Raw genomic sequence first — 19,010 nt, forward strand, 5'->3', positions numbered from 1 at the left:
AGCCATGCCCCCCCACTCCCCCTCACCCTGCCCCCCCACCCCCTTCCCCACACCCCCCCGGCCATCAATCGCCTCAGAGTCACTGCCCTTAAACCACCATCTCCTCACAAGTCGCCTCAATGACAAGGCTGCACCTCCCCCACTTCTCCCCCTCCACCTCACAAGTTACCTCAGAGGAAGGGCTGCACACTTCCACCCCCCCCAGCTCCCCCTCACCCTGAGAAGTCACTTCAGAGGCAGGGGGCACTCAACCCCGACCCACCAGCGCACCTGAAGCCTGCAAAGCAACAGGCCACCCCGGCAATCTCTGTAGAACATTGCTGTGCGCTCATCTCCAGTTCACCCAAAGTGAAGGCCGCCAAGTGCACGTTGCCTCTGTGCTGTTGTGAAACACGTCAGCGTGCTTTCCCACCAAGGTGGAGGGATGATCCAGTGTGGGAGCAAGAGCCTGGCAGGATGGCCTGATAATGATATGCTGATGTCTCCCAGCTCGGTGCAAGGTTTTACCCATTCTTTTGAATGGTTTATTCAACAAATGCAAATTGCGCTTTCCCTTTTAATCCTAACGTTTATCTAATTAACATCTCAAAACTACTAAACATCAAAGCACCCAAACTAGCTGGCTTTAATCTAATTAAGACACACATAGACACACACATAGACACAGACCCTAAAACAATTCCAATTTAAAAATAATTTCCAATAGCATTATAGACATTAATCTCTTCATGACGGTGGGTAGCAGCTCATGAATAAACTGCTGCTGGTGTTGCAGCCCTGTGCAGGTCCTCACCGTGTGAGGTAATGCACTTGGGGACAGCTAACAAGGCAAGAGATTACACTATGAATGGTAGGACCCTGGAAAGCACTGAAGATCAGAGGGACCTTGGTATACAAATCCACAGATCCCTGAAGGCAGCAGCACAGGTAGTTAAGGTGGTTAAGAGGCATATGGGATACTTGCCTCTACTAGCAGAGGCATTGAATATAAGAGCAGGGAGGTTAGGCTGGAAATGTATAAAATGCTAATCAGCTGGAGTACGAGGTGCAGTTCCGATCACCACATTATAGGAAGGATGTGATTGCACTGGACAGGTTGCAGAGGAGATTTACCAGGATGCTGCCTGGGCTGGAGGGTCTGAGCTATTAGGAAAGATTGGATAGGCTGGGGTTGTTTTCCTTGGAGCAGAGAAGGTTGAGAGGGGACCCCGATAGAGGTGTATAAATTTTTGAGCGGCATAGATAGGGTGGATAGGGAGGCATTTTTTCCATTAGTGGAGTGGTCAATAGCCAGGAGGCATGGATTTAACTAAGGGGTAGAAGGCTAAGACGGAATTTGAGGAGAATTTTTTTTCACCCAGAGGGTGGGAGTCTGGAACTCACTGCCTGAGAGGGTGGTTGAGTCAGAAACTCTCGTACTATTTAAGAAGTATTTAGATATTCACTTGCGTTGCCATAACCTCCAAAGCTATGGGTCAAACACTGGGAAATGGGATTAGTGTAGTCACATCTTTGTTGACTAGTGCGGATATGATGGGCCAAATGGCCTCCTTCTGTGCTGTAAATGTCTGTGTGTTTAAGAGTCTAGAGCTAGTGGCCCAATCAGGGAGGCAGCAACCTCAGCAGCATCATCAGGGACAGAGACCGCTGCTGAGGAAGGCCAGGGTGCTGCAGCCTACACCAGGTAGGCCAGAGAAATGGAAGGTAAACTTTAAAGGTATCCTGATGGAGGGGAGACACCTCTGACCAAATCTGGGCCCAGTGAGCGGACCTTCCATGTCTGCATCCCAGTTTTGATTAAAAAATACCATCTCCCACCACCCTACTAAGTGAGTTCCAGACTCTCATCTCCCCTACTAAGCTGCTGTGGGAGCACTCAGCACTTGCACTCAGCTGGTGGGATTGGGGGGTGAGGGAGTGGGATTGATCCACCATCAGGAAAATGCTAATGGGCTGGTAAAATGGCCCTTAAAGGGGCATTTCAATATTTCAATCTGTTTTCCCCCTCCTTGTAGCGGGGATTCTATCCAAAGTTGCTCCCGTGTTTGGTAAAGTTCCTTGATACCAGGTTCACATCGGGGAGCTGATCCCAACCCGCTCCCTGTATTTTTCCGGCCCCACCCCAGCACCGCTTTCCTTCCTGCCTCCTGGTGCTGGGGAAATTCAGCCCATTGAGTTAATGCATGGAATTATTTAACTCACCATTTATTTATCATTCAACGACTGAGAGTCCTCGATTTCTGAGGATTCTACATCAACATAAAGATGATCAACACTCAGAACAGAGTACCAAGTCCATGCAAGTTGATCCCATTGCTGTATGGGTAGCTCCGATTAACTGAAGAACCAGTGATATTACTGCAATGAGAGAAACACAGTGATCTGATGAGGGAAATCAGGAATAGCTGAGGATTCAGGATAATTAAATGGAGGGAGAGCAAATTGTGTTAGGAGTGAAATTGCTGTAATTCTGGACATCACTGTCATTTACTTCAGAGACTTGAGTACATAATATAGGCTAATACTGCAGTGCAATAACTGAAGGAGTGCTGCACTGTCAGAGGTGCACAAATCACCCATTAAAACAAGATCCCAGCTGCATCTTCAAGTCAATGTAGATCCATAGCAGTAGTTAAAGAAGGGTAGGGGACGTCTCCCAGTGTTTTCTCCAACATTTATCCCTCAACCAACAGCTCCAAAAACGGATTAACTGATCAGTCACTTCATTTGCTGTTTTTGAGATCTTGCTGTGCACAAAATGGCTGCTATGTTTATTTATGTTGCCACAGTGAATGCATGTTAAATGTGTTTCCTTGGTTGTGGAACAATTTGCATTCTCCTGGGGCCCTGGAAGATGCCAAATCAACACAATGTTTTTGAATTTCTAATGATTAACAGGAGCTCAACGTCCTGATGTTTTAGTGCCGACCATTTCAGTCAGTTCCAAAAGCCGCCTGCACCACTCTCTGTGCATTCTCTGTTAATTCATTCAGTGCATCAGTCAGCAGTTTGTGGCTCACAGAAATTGATGATCCTGCTCCAAAGATGGAACCAACGTTTGGGATGGTGTCAAGGACGACTTCAGCTGTTACAATGCCAACTGAAACGGAACCCATTAATATTGTTATCACAAATTGTTCATTTATTTCACCCACCAGGGGAGTTTTCACCACTGCTTTCAGATCATTGACAGATTTCCCTGCCATGTTTGCCAGTTTTTGAAGAGAGACATCATCCAGACCCAGACATTGATGGAAATGTATTATTGCAGTAACCAGAGCCTGAACGTTAAAATAAAATGACAAGCCAGGAATTGGAACAGCTCCCACTGCTCCCGAGTGTGCTGCAAACATCCAGATTTGTTCCTTTAGCTCTTTTATTTTCTTCTCTATAATCCCCAGTGTTGTGTTTGGAAGTGACAGAATGACAACACCCTTCCCTGAATTCTTAAGGATATCTGGGAGGCTTTTGTTTAATGCTGGAAAATCAAACTCATTGACTTTAAAGTTTGATATCAGGAAAACAGTGAGTGATGGTATCCCCTCCTCTTTTAAGCTGCACACACAGTAATTCCTGATCTTTTCTAGTTCTTCATCTGTGTTATGCTTCCTAGCCTCCATTTCAAAAGTATTTAAATCGCTGTCGATTTTAGAGCGAATCAAGTAGAAATTCTTCCCCATTCGCTTAATCTCTTTGGTGAGTTCTACATCATTTTCTGTGAATCTAGACCATGAGATAATGATGAAGAAATCGTATCTTTTCAATCATATTTTTTCAATTGCATTTTCTTCATGTATTTATCTGCTGGAAATTGTTTAGTCCTAATTCCTGGCAGCTCCCTCAAAAAAATTTTCGGCAGGTTGGGATGCTTGTATCCGGTTGGCTCCATTGTGGTTAACGTGTTCCCAGTTTCAGTTACTCCCTCATAATCACTCCGGAGTCCTCTCATCGCATTGATGAAGGTGGATTTCCCTGCGCCTGATTCTCCTGTCACTACGATGTTAAACTCTGTATTGTCCAGATCCTTTAACTTCTTCTGTATCACTGGAGTGAGTAACTGCCTCCAGCCCACCTGTTTTACAATCCGACTTCAGTTTGTTGAGATCTTCCTGACTGAAGAATGAGGGGGTTGAAGACTGGGCCATCCGATCCCTGTGGAAAAGAATGAGTGATTTACACTGTGAGTAATTTCTGCAAACCGTGTGAATCTATAGTCAAAGATAGAAGGAAAACTAGAATCAGAATTTATTGATTTAAAACAGAAAATACTGGTGGAAAGGGTGGAGTGAACTGAAACACAAAGGAATTTCTCACTCTGTAACGTTGATGATCTCTTTATCCCCATCCTTCGTTCCTGCTTTCAATGCTCCTGGAACACCTGTTGTAAAGATACTCCTGACGTTTGAATAACTTTTCTTCACTTTGGCGTTTGTTGCTTAAAATAGAATATAGCACAATTGTTAGTCATGAAGATTAGAATCATAGGCAACAGTGTTTTAATACAAATAGCCAGTTGGTGAATGAAACAAACAGAGTCAGACTTTATTTGGAATAGTTTTATTCACAGAATTAAACGTTGCAGGTATATTCATCGATCGTGTGCACTGTGCCCAGAGGTAGGCCCCTGGTCAGTAAGTGTCCCTGTATATGTGCTCAAGTAACTATCCAATCAATGCCCTTCACTGGTATAGACTTAACCACAATTGATACAATTAACACATGTCAGATGCTCGGTCAGGGTTGTTATCATTAACACTGTCATGTTGGGGCAGATGTCATATTGAAGAATTGGAACTGAATGGAATGCTTGGTCTTTATCTGAAGGTGGAAGGGAGCGAGTTAATGCATTGTTGACAAAGGTGGACTGTGAGGACAGTAATTATTACTGTATATACTCGAGTAGTAGTCATTCTTGTGTAAAAGTCGACCCCTGACCTTTGTCCAAAAAAACTTTAATTTGTCATGTATCTCGTGTATAAATCAACCCCACCCCCCGCTTTTGGCCAAAAAGAAATCCAAACTATTTCTACTGGCCATCCGCTAGCAAAGCTGCTCATTTGAAGGTGGCTGTTCATCTCCTTGGGTGAAATTTCCCATCCCGCTCACGGCAGGTTTCATGGTGGGCGAGAGCAGAGAGTCCAGCGGCAGGCAAAAATCTGCAAATCCGCCATCATAAAAACAGGTTGCAATTCTGCCCGTGGTGTGTTTATGGTGGCTCAGTTATCCCACTGACTCGTGGCGTGAATGCTATTTGCATTTATTAACATGTCATGAATGCTCATTAAAACAGCTGCTCACTGGAAGCTTGTCAGGCCTTCCAACCTTCCATCACACCAGCGGGAAAGTACATCACTCTCAAACCCGTTTGAAAAGGGGTGGCGTTCACAAGTCGGACCTCAGTTCACTGGTAACTTCGAGGTGAGCGTAACATACATGGCCTGCCTGCCATAGCGCTGCACCGGTCTTGTTGTGATGAAGGCCATTCTGCCGGGGCTGTAGGGTTGGTCTGCTCCTGCTCTTTGCCTACCTTGTCCCGAGGAACACCATTATGCAGACCCCCACTTTCAGAGCCGAGCACTTCAACCGGGGGTGGGCTGTGAGGTGAGAGTGGGGTGAATGAACACGAGGGGGACAAGGGAGGGAAGGCTGTGGAATGGCAGTGAGGGGGAAGGGCGAACATGAGGGGGGTCATTCTGGTGTCACCCTCTAGCCTCTTATTGCCGCAGGAGTGAGAAGGATTCTGCTTAGAAAGAAAGGAGGAAGAGCTCCACTGAAAGCCAATGGCTTCATTTGCACTGTTAAAGAGCTTCTCAGAACTCAGTGGCTACACATCACAGTCGCTGAATCTCAAGTGTAACACAGAGGGATGTAGAATTTGGGAATGCAGGCAATAGTGAGGGAGACACAGCTGTATCAGTTATGACATTCCATCAATGAAGGCCTGTCACATGTTCACCTGATGTGACACTCCTAACAGGCCAAAGGGCATCCACTCATTGACCATGAGCAGCTGATTGGTCATTAATATGCCACATCAGAGATTGGAGCACAGAACTAGGTTGGGTCACTCAGCTCACTGAAACGTTAACATCCCACACAGGGCTCAAGATGTTACAAAGTGCTGGAAAAACTCAGCAGGTCTGGTAGCATCTGTGGAGAGAGAAACAGGGTTAATGTTTCATAGCCCATATGACTCTTCTTCAGACCTAAAGTGAGGTAGAAATGTGATTTTTATGCTGTTAAGAGGGGGTGGAGCAGCTGCAGAAAGGTAGAAGGTCAGGGATAGGTGGCAGCTCAAGCTGGATTGACAAAATTTTTATACACATAGGACAAAGGGAATGTTAACAGTTGTGGTAAAGACGAAAGATGGTGTTGATAGTGGCATAAAGGTAAGATAGCAGAGTGTGAAAATCGCAGAACAAGGGTCAGCGCTCTGTGAAAGAACAACATAGATACAAGGTACAGATGGTGCTGCTTCAGCTGAAAGGTGTGTTTTGGGCCTTGGACGGTGAGGAGGAAGGAGGTAAAGGGACAGGTGCTGGACCTTCTGCGATTGCATGTAAAGGTGTCGTGGGAAGGGGATAAAGAGCTGGGGGTGATGGGCGAGTGGACCAGGGTTCCCAGAGGGAATGGACCCTATGGATGTTGACGAGAGGCTGAGGGGAAGATGTGTTTGGTGGTGGCATCATGCTGGAGTTGGCTGAAATGGTGGAGGATGATTCTTTGAATGTGGAGGCTGGAGAGGGCAAAGGGGTTCTATCTTAGTTCTGGGAGGGAGAGGAAGGGGTGAGGACAGAGGTGCAGTAGATGGGTTAGACATGTTTGAAGTCCCTGTCAAATGTAGTTGTGGGGGAGCCCTCGGTTTAGAAAAAAGGAGGACATGTCAGAAGTGCCGTTTTGGAAGGTGGCATCATCAGAACAGATGCAGCTGAGATGGAAGAACTGGGAGAATGGGATGGATTCCTTACGGGAAGCAGGTTGTGACAAGCTGTAGCTGAGGTACATGAGGGAATCGGTGGGATTGTAATGAATATTGGTGGGCAGTAAATCACCAGAAATGGAGACACAGAGACCGAGGAAGGGAAGAGAAACGTCAGAGGTAGACCTTTTGAAGGTGAGAGAGCGGTGGAAATTGGGAGAAAAATTGAAATATTTTTCCAGGTCCAGACGAGAGCATGAAGTGGCACCAAAACAGTTATCGATGGTGGTGTAGAGGGATTGGACATCCATGGTGAAGAGGAGGCGGTTAGGGTCTGGAAACTGGAAATTGTTGACATGAAATTAACATGGCTGATGTCACGCCGACAGTTCTCAATGAAAAGATCAAGAGCAGGTAAGAGGCCAGAGGGAGGGGTCCAGCTGGAGGGAGAATACTGGAGGTGGGTGAAAGGATCCATTGAACAGGGGGAGGACTCCTGCCCAAAGAAGTGAGCACGGACACGATGGTGATGGAAGAAGAATTCAGCTTCAAGCCAAGCCATTGAGGTGACAGTGTATGGGTATGAAACTGAGACCAAAACGTTCAGCATCAGAAGGGGAAGGTCAGAGGGTATAATGAATACACTGCCAGGGATGGGCTTAGAAGAAGGAGTGGGAAGGGTTGGTGAGTCCCTAATGGGCATTTGAATGTGGAACATTCCTTATTCCAGTTCTGCTCAGGCTCCTCCCACAACATCGATGACAGTTTATGCAACAATCAGTAATGGTTTCACAATCAACATTGAACTATTAATTCCAGATTTTTATTGAAATCAGATTAGACCATCTGCTGTGGTGGGATTTGAACCCAGGTCCTCAGAAGATTACCCTGGGTCTCTGCAATACTGGTTGAGTGACAATACCACTATGCCCCTGCTTTAACAAGCAAAGGGCTGAATGGTTATCTGGGGTAGGCAGGAATGTGAAGTTGAGGTTGAAATCAGATCAGCCATGATCTTATTGAATAGCGGTACACACCAGAGCGGACGAGTAGCCTACTCCTGCTCCTAATTCATATGTAAGTTACTTTTAATGTTATTTTGACTGATAGTGAAGTGGATTCTCACAAGATTAGATGGAAACTTGTCAATCTATTACTTAAAGTTAGTTTCTCCAAAAAGAAAAAGTGAAAACAAGCAAATATTTACCTTGGGCAGAAATTTCTTCCGGTCAGGGGGTTTGTGTGGGGGCGGGCAGGGGAGGGCGCATACCGCGCTGCCAGTTTACGTGGGTGGGCCAATTAAGGGCCGCCCAGCATGACGTACACCCAGAAGCGCTGTGCACTCCTTGTGCGGGCGGGGGGGGGGAATTCCCTGAGTCGGGGCCTGCACATGCACGTGAAAGGGCACAGAAATGAGTTTTGGTTTAAACATTTAAAGAAAGAAAAGAAAATATTTTAAGAAATGTCCCCTCATGTGAAAGTGTCACATGAGCTGGGACATGTCAATGAATGTTTTCAAATTTTTTAATATAATTAAATTAATAAACCTTTCATGAAACCTCATCCCACCCATGGATGAGGTTTCATGAAAAATGTGTTGGCCATCGGGGCTCTTCACCTACCCACCAACCTTAAGGTTGGACGGGCAGCATTCTTAACCAGCTTAATTATTTTCTTAATGGCCTTTGACAATTCGGCGGGTGCGCAGCCGACTCGGTTCTGTGCCCGCTGAACTGAAAATCAAAATGACGTACGGTGATGTCGGGACGCCTGTCCAACGACACTGCGCATCATTTTACACGTCGGCGAGTGGGCCCCGTCCCCGCTCACTGACCGGAAAATTCTTCCCCTTCTCCATAACAAGCGATAAGAGTTCCTTTGGAGAAAGTCGAGATAATCCTCCATTTGACACTTCTGGCTGAAGGTGGCTGCAGATACTCCAGCCTTGTCTTTTGCACTGAAGTGCTGGGCTCCTCCATCATTGAGGATGGGGACATCTGTGGTGCCTCCTCCTTCTCTTAGTTGCTGAATTACAGAGCTTTGATCTGATCCATTGGTTGTGGGATTGCTTTGCTCTGTTTCTAACTGTTTTTGCTGTTTGGGAGGCATATGTGTTGTAGCTCCTCCAGTTTGGCACCTCGTTTTATGGCTTACCTAGAACATCCTGACTCCCCAAAGCCTGTCCGCCAACTGCATAGTACAAGTCAGGAGTGTGATGGAATACTCTCCACTTGCCTGCATGAGTACAGCTCCTACAACAGTCAAGAAACTCAACACTATCCAGGATAAAGCAGCCCGGTTGGCTGACACCTTAACCACTACCTTCAACATTCAATGACTCCACTACTGATGCGCAGTAGCAGCAGTGTGTACCATTTACAAGATGCACTGCAGGAATTCACCAAGGCTCCTTCGACAGCAATTTCCAAAACCATAACTACTACCATCTAGAAGGACAAGGGCAGCAGATAAATGGGAAAACCACCAGCTGGAAGTTCCCCTCCAAGTCATTTACCATTCTGACTTGGAAATATATCGCTGTTCCTTCACTGTCCTGGAACTCCCTCCCTAACAGCACTGTGTGCGCCCTTACACTACATGGACTGCAGCGGTTCAAGATGGCAGCTCACCACCAAAGACAATTAGGGATATAAAACAAATGCTGGCCTTGCCAGTGATACCCACATCCCATGAAATATTTTTTTAAGTGAGGAGATTGGAGATAAAGTAGAGGAAATGACATCTTGTACCCTTCGCCCACAGCATGTCCAGCCTCAGAGCCCATGTATCACATTGCAACACGAGATGTTAAAAAGGAATTAAACAGTTCGCAAACATTCAACACACAGAAACCTGTTGCTGGTCTCAACACTGAGATAGGGACGGACATGGAGTCACTTACGTTGTGCAGTTCCTTCACTCACTGCAATCCTGGTTTCTCTTTAGGTTTGGATGTGTTTGAAACAGAATCTCCTAAAATGAGGATGTTTTTGTGAGGGCTCGGCAGCTGTAGGAAGTTTCTGGGAAAACGAAACTCATAACTGAAACTACAGATGAAAGAAATTCTAAGGCAAGAACTTTTATCGGAAGGGGAGTGTTGTATAATAAAAGGACTGGTTTCCTCTCTAGAAGTTAAGTTACAGTTCGGATCAACTCATTGTAAACACTTTACACAATCTAAACCTTGGGCTGACCTTCAGATCCCAGAACAGGTTCAGTGACTGGAAATTCTGAATCCAGATTTTCTCTGTTTCTTTCACCCAGACAACAGGTCATTTGGTTCAGTGACCCAAGTCACTGATATAGATTGTAAATATTTGATTCCCCAGCACTGAACCCTGTGGCATTCCACTAGTTATAGGTTGCCAACCTCAAAGAGCTCCTGTTTCCTGTTAGTTAGCCAGTCCTCTACATATCACACTCAACACCATGAGCTCTTTTCTTGCTAAATAACATTTTGAATGTGGCACTGTTATGGCCAGGAGAAGGAAGCTCTCCTCTGAAATCAGCAGCTACAGTTGCTTTAAGCTGAAGATGCTGCCTTTGCTGTTAGGCTGGTCAGATACAGGCAGAGCACATACCTGCAGAATGGCTGGAGAGAGAGAGAGAGAGAGAGTGAGAGAGAGAGAGAAAGAGAGAGTAAGGCTGGGGGGAGGCATGAGTCCTCTTCTCACTGTTACCCACTCCTGGTGCAGAATTTTCAATTTTTGAAACAAAGTGCCATTGTGGGCAGGTTCCCCAGCACGTTTCCCGCTGGCCAGAGTGGTAGGAAATCGCACTCAGCTTCACACTCAGAGGCTAATTAATTATGCATCGGCGAGTATCTCTCCAAATCAAATAACAGGGCAGCAACTGATTCACCCGCCCTGCCTTTACCTAATGGGGTGGAAGGCCTGGGCACCATATTTAAATGCCACCCGAACACACACATTCATTCTCTCCAGCCCAGTTGTGCTCAGGAGATGTCTCGAGATGGTTGCACACAGGAAGAAAGCTGCCACGAGGTTTGGCCACGACTCCCTCGAGTCTTTGTTAAGAGGAGTGCACCAACACCGAGATGTCCTCACCTCACTGGCCTGGGAGGCAATTGCAAGTGAGATCAGCTCACCGGACACCCATCTCAGAGACGAGATACAGCACAGGAAGGGGATGAATGATCTCATCTGCTCCACCAGGGTAGGTCAACTTTCAGCTCATACCAATCTCACTCTCTCACAATAACATCATGTACTCAAAGGGTTACACTGCTCGGGGATCTCAGACAATATTAGCCGGGACACATCAACACTGATTGTCTCACGGGCATTTTAACATCACCAGCATCTCATCTATCATGCTGCACAAACTCCATCCTCAGCCCTTGCTGGGGAGGGCTCAGCACACACAGTAGGCATGCATGTGTCTCAACTTCTCCTCCATCCCTTCTCATCACATTCCATCCCTTTGTCTTCATACAGGCCAAGCTTGTGCACAACAAGAGGGAGAGATTCCAGGCTGGAGGAGGGACAGCCGACATCCTGGAGCTCTCCAAATTCGAGAAGTGTGCCACCGAGTTGGCGGGCAAGGACAGAGATCACTCCTGTGGGGAAGGTAAGGTTGGCCTTTCCCAGCGAACCAGTATCGATGAGCCCTCCATGAGTTGATCACATCCTGACATTCACAATGAGTGACATGCAATGTTGTATTCAGACTGTTCATGAACTGAATCTCCACTCTTCTACACGTAGCAGCAGGTCCAGACAGACCAGCATAGCCAAAATAAGCCCCAGTCCCCAGGCCACCTCAGACAAGGAAGCTGAGTAGCCATCGAAGGAAGATCCATCACTACGTTCACTGGCACCAGTGCAGGGACACACACCCCGGCAGGTCACACATCCTGATTAGGTTCAGAGGCACTTTCTGGATAACACCTCACTGACACGTCTCCACAGCAGTCAGAGGTAGTGACAGCCCAGGTCCCTGGCACTTGGAGGGCTGCTAGAGATCAGGCACCTGCTGAGTTCAAGTCAGATGAAGAGCCTCTGGAACAGCTGCTAAAAAAATGCTGGAGCTGCAAAAACTGGCGGTGGAACATCAGGTAGAGTTGTGAGAGGCAGGCAACAGACTAGAGTGAAGGATGGAGGAGTCCATCCACATTCTGTCTGATGCCATGATTATGACATGCGAGCACCTCGAGTCACCATGGGAAGGTTGGCATCATCCTTGGAAACCTTGGTCCAACAGATCCTGCTGGATTTGCGCTCAGACCTGTGCTCCATCGTTATAGGCATTGGTGGTTTCCATCAGTGGCTGGCCAAGAGGGGGGAAGGGCCCATTGAACTCCCTCCAGGAGCCCTTTCTCCTCAGGAAGTCAGGGAAGGACCCTTGGTCACCAACAGGGAGGATGAGCGTCAGTCAGATACATCTCTTGCAGCGACCTTAACATGTCCAATGGTATGGCCTAGATTCATAACTTGCGCTTTTACAAATTCACTTTTCATCAATTTCACCGCATTCATCTTTCGACAGTCCACAAACGGCCTTTGTGTTCCATTCGGTTTGGTACCAGCGCAATAGGTGAACTCCAGTTACCACAACTAGACTCAATGATACCATTTTGAAGCATGAATTCAATTTCTTTCTGTACTTGTGATAACTTTGCTGGATTTAATCTATAAGGATGTTGCCTTATCGAAGATGAAACTTCTACACATACATCATTTGTAGCTAAAGTAGTCTTCGCCATCTTATTCCCATAAAAATCTTTGTGTGACTGCAATTGCTTCTCCAAATCACCTTGACACTTGTCTGGAAGGGAACTCAATCCTACACTTATAATTTCAAGTACCCCCTCATTATCCAATTTGATTAGAGGTAAATCAATTTCAGAATCCTGCAATTCTACTTTTTTCTCATTATTTACCTCCACTAATACCTCAGTTTGGTTTTCTACCCTGTCAAAGCACTTTTTAAGCATATTTACATGGCACACCCTCTGCTTCTTTCTTCTATCTGGAGTATTTATGAAATAATTTCCTTCACTCAGTTTCTTTTCAACCCTTTCAGGCCCACTAAACCTTTTCTTTAACGAGTCAGCCAATACTGGTAACAGAACTAGCACTTTCTCCCCAACAACAAAACTACGAGCTGTAGCTTTCCTGTCTGCCTTCACTTTCATCACTTGCTGTGATATCTTTAAATTTTTCCTAGCTAACTCATCTGCTCTGTTCAATCTCTCTCTAAAGTTAGATACATAATCCAGGAGAGTAGTTTTGGAATTTGGACTCGCCAATTTCTCATGAAACAATTCCAGTGGTCCTCTCACCTCATGAACATAAACGAGTTCAAAAGGGCAACAACCAGTCGATGCAGTAGGAGTATGCCTAATAGCAAAGAACATGAATTGAATTCCCCAGCCCAATCCTGTGCTTAATCCTGACGATACACCCTCATCATAAAGTTTGCTTCCATCTTTCCAAAGCCCCCTGTGACTCACGATGGTAAGCTGTTGACTAAAACTGTTTTATCCTCATTCATGCTTCAAAATTATATCACTGAGCCTAGTTACAGTAACTGGAGTTTACTTCCTTAAACAGCTACGGTATGAAATTTCAACCCTGATCTGATTGTATTTCTTTTGGTAAACCATATATTGTAAAATCATTTAGTTAACTCCTCGGCAATTTTCTTTGTTGTAACATTTCTCAAAGGTATAACTTCAGGAAACCTGGTAGACATATCCATTACTGTCAGTAAGGACTGATTTCCACTTTTAGACTTAGGGATGAGTCCTACACAGTCAATCATGACCCTAGTAAAAGGTTCGTCAAATGCTGGAATGGGAATGAAAGGTGCCGGTTTAATCACTGCTCATGGTTTCCCTATCATCTGACATGTGTGACATTGTTCTACAGAATTTGACTACATCCCTATGCAAACCAGGCCAATAGAAATGTTTTATTTATTTTTGTCTGTGTCTTTCTAATTCCTAAATGTCCCCCCATTGGAATTTCACGAGCTATTCTCAGAATCTTATTTCTATATCCAAATGCACCATAAATTGAAACCCTGCAATGGGCATTTTTTCCACTACTCCAACAATCACCTCCCCTGTTTTCTACTTTCTCTTTACATTTACCTTCTACAGTGGAATAGGTTTAGCATCTCCATGAATCCCACTTGTTATCATACTGCAAAATTCCCTCCGAACAACGAATGTCACTATCCCACGACACTAACGATCGACTAGCCCCAGAAGTTTTCTGTACCCCTATAATCCCAGATTTTTCCTGTAATTTCCAATACACAGACTTAATGTGTCCAACTTTATTATAGTGAAAACACCTCAGTTTTCGAGTGTCACCTCTACCCTCAGCACCTTCCGTTTTATTTTGAGACAAAAACTTCCTGGGAATTTCCACTTACTCCTTTATCTTCTCTGACTATCCACCTTCCTTTTACCTTCCCACTTTCTATTCTTCTCTGATTTAAAAGTTTGCCAAAAAATGGTTTAGCTCTATGAACAAACTCATAATCATCAGCTACCTCTGCTGCTTGTCTTACCGTTTCAACCCTCTGTTCCTCCACATGAGTTCTCACTACTGAAAGACTTGAATCTTTAAATTATTCCAAAAGAATGACCTCTCTAAGAGCTGCATATGTTGTCTCTATCTTTAATGCCCATATCCACCGGTCAAAATTACTTTATTTTACTCTCTCAAATTTGATATAAGCTTGCCCAGGTGGTTTTCCCATGTTCCTAAGTTTCTGCCTGTATGTCTCTGGAAGCAACGCATATGCACTCAAAATAGCCTTTTTTTACCACATCAGTGTTCACTAACATTTCTGACAGTGAAGCATCAACCTCATGCGCTCTGCCCACCAACCTGGATTGTAATGGCAATGTCCAGTTCTTCTGTAGCCATTTCATCTGTTTTGCTATCTTCTCAAAAGAAATATGGAATGTTTCAACATCTCTTTCCTCAAACTGTGGAAGAGTTTGTACAAAGTTAAACATCTCCCCATTGGGTTCTGATCTGGAAATAAGTCCCTCCTCATCTAGTGTCTCTTTTTTATCTGCCAGTATTTTAAACTGGAATTCCCTCTCTCTCTCTCTCTTTCTCTTTCCTTTTTCTCAAGCCTCACAATTTCTAATTCCCTTTCCTGTTTTCTTTCTCTCTCCTGCCTTTCTGTCTCTTCCCTTTCAAATGCCCTTTCTTTTTCTGTTTTTTCTTTTTCTTTTCCTTTTTCTGTTGCCTCTCGTTCAAGTTTCTTTCATTTCATTTGTTTGTGCAAGTCCAAGTTTCTTAATTTGTAACTGTAGCCTTACTACCTCCTGCTTGGATTCGGTAGTGCCAGATATCACTTCCACCTTTAAATGCTCTGCCATACCTTCAATTATGTCTGCTTTCTTTGCCTCTGCAGGTAAATCCAATTGTAATTTCTCCAGCATTTCCATGAACTTAGCTTTATTTACCTTTTGTAAGCCAGCCAAAGTTATAACTTCAACTCCTAGACAAGACTTGGCAACTGTCAAAGACATATTGCAGTCTCACCACTTCAAAAAAACCTCACAGCTCCTAAATCCAAAGTGCTTCTTGTGCTCATAACCTTAAGATTCACCAAGTCCAAACCAATCGAGGAATCTCAAATATACCCTGCATGGATCCCTGCTTTCTATTTTGGCAGGAGGATGATAAATGCAAAGCTGCCCAAATCCCAGGGGGAAACTTAAAGCAGCTGCCACAAATTTGCAATTTGTAATTACTTTGAGATGTGGGCTTTGAATTCAGTAAAAATAAGGCTACCAAGTCTTATAGGTTTCTTACAAAACTAAAATAAACATTTATTAATAGGAGAAATGATTTTAAGCACATACATAGATCTACAAAATACAACTATGATAACTTCTAAATCCCTAATTAATCTAAAGCTCAGTTACACCTCCATTAAGGCAACAGTGAGACGCATAAGGTTTTAAAAGCCCAGGCAGGCAAAGTAACACACAATACCCTGAACAGTTAAATTCAAACTGAGTTTTTCTCAGCCTCAGTTCCTTGTAGACTGCAGCTTCAGGCTTAGATACTGGAGCCTTCTCACACTTGTTAGATCTTAGAATGCCTGCTGTTACAGACAGCCTTCCCTCCTTTATACATATTTCCCCTTTTAATGCAAATTCCCATTGTTTCACTCGATCTTTGGACATTCTATCTATCTAATTACAAAAATCCATCAAAGAACCAATTTTACCAGTAATCTTTGGGAAAAATAAACACACTGTTTCTTAACTAGCCAGGTGAAACATTTCACCCCCTCTTTTGCATTCAAGCTAGTCTGGTTTATTTAAAAATTTAGATGTTACATTTACGCCTATGTTGACCGACTTAACATTTCAAATCTAGCTTCTCTTCTGTTATATCAAAGCCTTCAGATCAGCTGCTTTTAATTTAATTAAGACCCCAAACACACACACACAGACCCATAGACACGCCTCATGATTACTCCACTTTACTATAAATTCTGATAACATTATGAAAATTATTATATCTTCCTGACAGTGAATCATGAGGGTTGAAGGTATAAGTCCTAATGCTGAGCTTGCTCTTGATGTCAGCCCTGTATAGCTGCAGTAAGACATCCTTGCTCCTGTACTCATGTCCTCTTGCAATGAAGGCCAACATCCCATTTGCCTTCCTGACTGCTTGCTGCACCTGCCTGTCTAGACTCCATTGTAATAGTGTTTGTCTCTCCATGGCAACTCCAAGTGCTCCAACTTGCAAGATGAGAAGCTGTCCAGGAGTGTGTTGGAGTAATCAAATTCTAGAGGTAACAAGGAGAATACAGAGTGGCAGAAGAGTTGGTAATCAAAGGACACAGAATTCAGAGAATTGACAAAACCCCGAAGCAACATGTGGAAAAAACGTTTCCGCGGTGAGTTTTGATCTGGAATGGACTGTTTGAACAGGTGGTGAATACAGATTCAACAATAACTTTAAAAAGGGAATTAGATAAACATTTGAAAAGGAAAAACAGCTGGAGGGTTATAGAGATCGAGCAGGGGAATCAGGCTGTGGGGAAAGAGCAGGGCAATAGTTTGAATTAAATTGCTCTTTCAATGGCTCCGCAGAGTCACAATCAGCTGCATGGCCTCTTTCTGTGCTGTTTCATTCTAGGTCTAAGCAGCACCCAGAAGGTCATCCTCCGCCATTTCCACCAACTCCAGCATGATGCCACTACCAAACACATCTTCCCTTCACCCCCCCCCGGCGGCATTCCGCAGGGATTGTTCCCTCCGTGACACCCTGGTCCACTCCTCCATCACCCACTACACTTCAACCCCCTCCCACGGCACCTTCCCATGCAACCACAGAAGATGCAACACCTGCCCCTTTACTTCCCCTCTCCTCACTGTCCAAGGGCTCAAACACTCATTTCAAGTGAAGCAGCATTTCACTTGCACTTCCCTCAACTTAGTCTACTGCATTCGTTGCTCCCAATGTGGTTTCCTCTACACTGGAGAGACCAAACGCAGACTGCGTGACCGCTTTGCAGAACACCTTCGGTCTGTCCACAAGCATTACCCAGACCTCCCTGTAGCTTGCCATTTCAACACTCCACCCTGCTCTCATGCCCAAATGTCCATCCTGGCTTGCTGCATTGTTCCAGTGAAGCTCAACGCAAACTGGAGGAACAGCACCTCATCTTCCAACTAGGCATTTTACAGCCTTCCGGACTGAATATTGAGTTCAACAATTTTAGATCATGAACTCTCTCCTCCATCCCCACCCTCTTTCCGATTTTCCCCCTCCTTTTTGTTTTTTCCAATAATTTATATAGATTTTTCTTTTCCTATTTATTTCCATTAGTTTTAAATGTATTTCCATCCATTGTTTTATCTCTACCTTTTAGCCTTTTTCGATTCCTTCCCCCCACCCCACCCTCACTAGGGCTATCTGTACCTTGCTCATCCTGCTTTCTACCATTAATTAGCACATTCCTTTAGATAATATCACCACCTTCAACACCTCTTTGTCTTTTTGTCTGTGACATCTTTTGGTTATCTCCACCTATCACTGGCCCTCTATCCAGCTCTTCTTGTCCCAGCCCCACCCCCGCCCCCTTAAACCAGCTTATATTTCACCCCTTTTCTATTTTTCCTTAGTTCTGTTGAAGAGTTATGCGGACTCGAAACAATAACTATGTTCCTCTCCGCAGATGCTGCCAGACCTGCTGAGTTTTTCTAGGTATTTTTGTTTTTGTTTTGGATTTCCAGCATCCGCAGTTTTTTGTTTTTATATTAAGCAGGGCTTTCTCTCAAAAGCGAGGTTAAAATGTTACTGAACAATGGGAAGAGAACTCAATAGTGTTTAACATCAGGAGCCCGCAAGCCTTCGCTGTGTTGCTAATCACCCCTTCTGTTATTAGCCTGTTTTCTTGCAACTGACCTCCCATTTCCCCTTCTCACAATTGACTCTCGTGTCTCCCCAGCAGTTGCAGAGCTTCCTGTTTGTGAGCAAGCAGGATGGTTGTTCCTCATCTCTAACTATGAGTATTGTCACAGAGACTACAGAGTGATTGGCAGAGCACTGAGTGTTACACAGACTGCTGCCTATCCAAACAGTGACCAGAATAGCAGCATTAAAACCACCACTGTGTGAATTCACACCAAAATTTTTCAGCTCATCCATCATAACTTCACAAAGGAGCCATGGAAAACTCAGAAAAATGGAGCAAATTAATTCCATGGATCTTTAGCTGAAAGGGGGTGGCTGAGCAGGCGAATCTTTGTGGAAATTCACTCCAATACTGAATTCCTCTCAGTTCAAATTTCAGAATGTTTAATAGTAATGGGGGGTCATGGAACTCAAACAGACTCACATCTGTTAGGAATGGTTTGCACTGGTTTGAATTCTGAAAACATATTGGCCCAGATCTTCTGGTCCCCGGATGGTTGTACACCAGATGTACCCTTGAAGATGAGCTACAGGACTCCTTGCAAGTCCCGGTGCAATGTCTATGTGGGAATTGCCCGGAAAGTTTAAATTTCCAATTGCAACTTCCCAGCTCCCCAGGATCCTTGGGAAAAGCTCCAACTCTGAGTTAGAGCCATAGA

The 19,010-nt window shown here is 44.7% G+C and overlaps 1 pseudogene across 1 annotated transcript; it reads right to left on the bottom strand.

The window, feature by feature from the left end:
• Positions 1–2,109: 2,109 nt before the first annotated feature.
• Positions 2,110–4,145, bottom strand: LOC144673811 (interferon-inducible GTPase 5-like; annotated as a pseudogene). The gene has a single exon (XR_013574428.1). The product of XR_013574428.1 is annotated as an interferon-inducible GTPase 5-like (transcript).
• Between the last annotated feature and the right edge of the window lie 14,865 nt (positions 4,146–19,010).

Source organism: Cetorhinus maximus, unplaced genomic scaffold (genome assembly GCF_964194155.1).
Source record: "Cetorhinus maximus unplaced genomic scaffold, sCetMax3.hap1.1 HAP1_SCAFFOLD_481, whole genome shotgun sequence".
NCBI lineage: Eukaryota > Metazoa > Chordata > Chondrichthyes > Lamniformes > Cetorhinidae > Cetorhinus > Cetorhinus maximus.